Source organism: Geospiza fortis, unplaced genomic scaffold (genome assembly GCF_000277835.1).
Source record: "Geospiza fortis unplaced genomic scaffold, GeoFor_1.0 scaffold439, whole genome shotgun sequence".
Classification (NCBI taxonomy): Eukaryota; Metazoa; Chordata; class Aves; order Passeriformes; family Thraupidae; genus Geospiza; species Geospiza fortis.
Window position 1 is genome coordinate 300,957 of NW_005054618.1, and position 422 is coordinate 301,378.

Below are 422 nucleotides of genomic sequence, written 5' to 3' on the forward strand. Positions count from 1 at the left end.
CAGGCTGGGGTGGTACTGGGCTTAAACTGGGACGGACTGGGCTTAAACTGGGCTGGACTGAGACGGACTGGGACGGACTGGGATAGTCTGGGGTGTTATTGGGCTTAAACTGGGACGGACTGGGGTCATACTGGGATAGTCTGGGGTGTTACTGGGCTTGAACTGGGCTGGTCTGGGACAGTCTGGGGTGGTACTGGGATAGTCTCGGGTGATACTGGGACGGACTGGGCTTAAACTAGGCTGGACTGGGACAGTCTGGGGTCATACTGGGCTGGACTGGGACAGACTGGGTGATACTGGGCTGGACTGGGGTAGCCTGGGTTTGTGCTGGGCCCTGCTTGGCCGTGCTGGGCTCTGCTGGGTTGTACTGGGTTATACTGGGCTGTAGGAGGCCATACTGGGTTGTACTGGGTTATACTGGG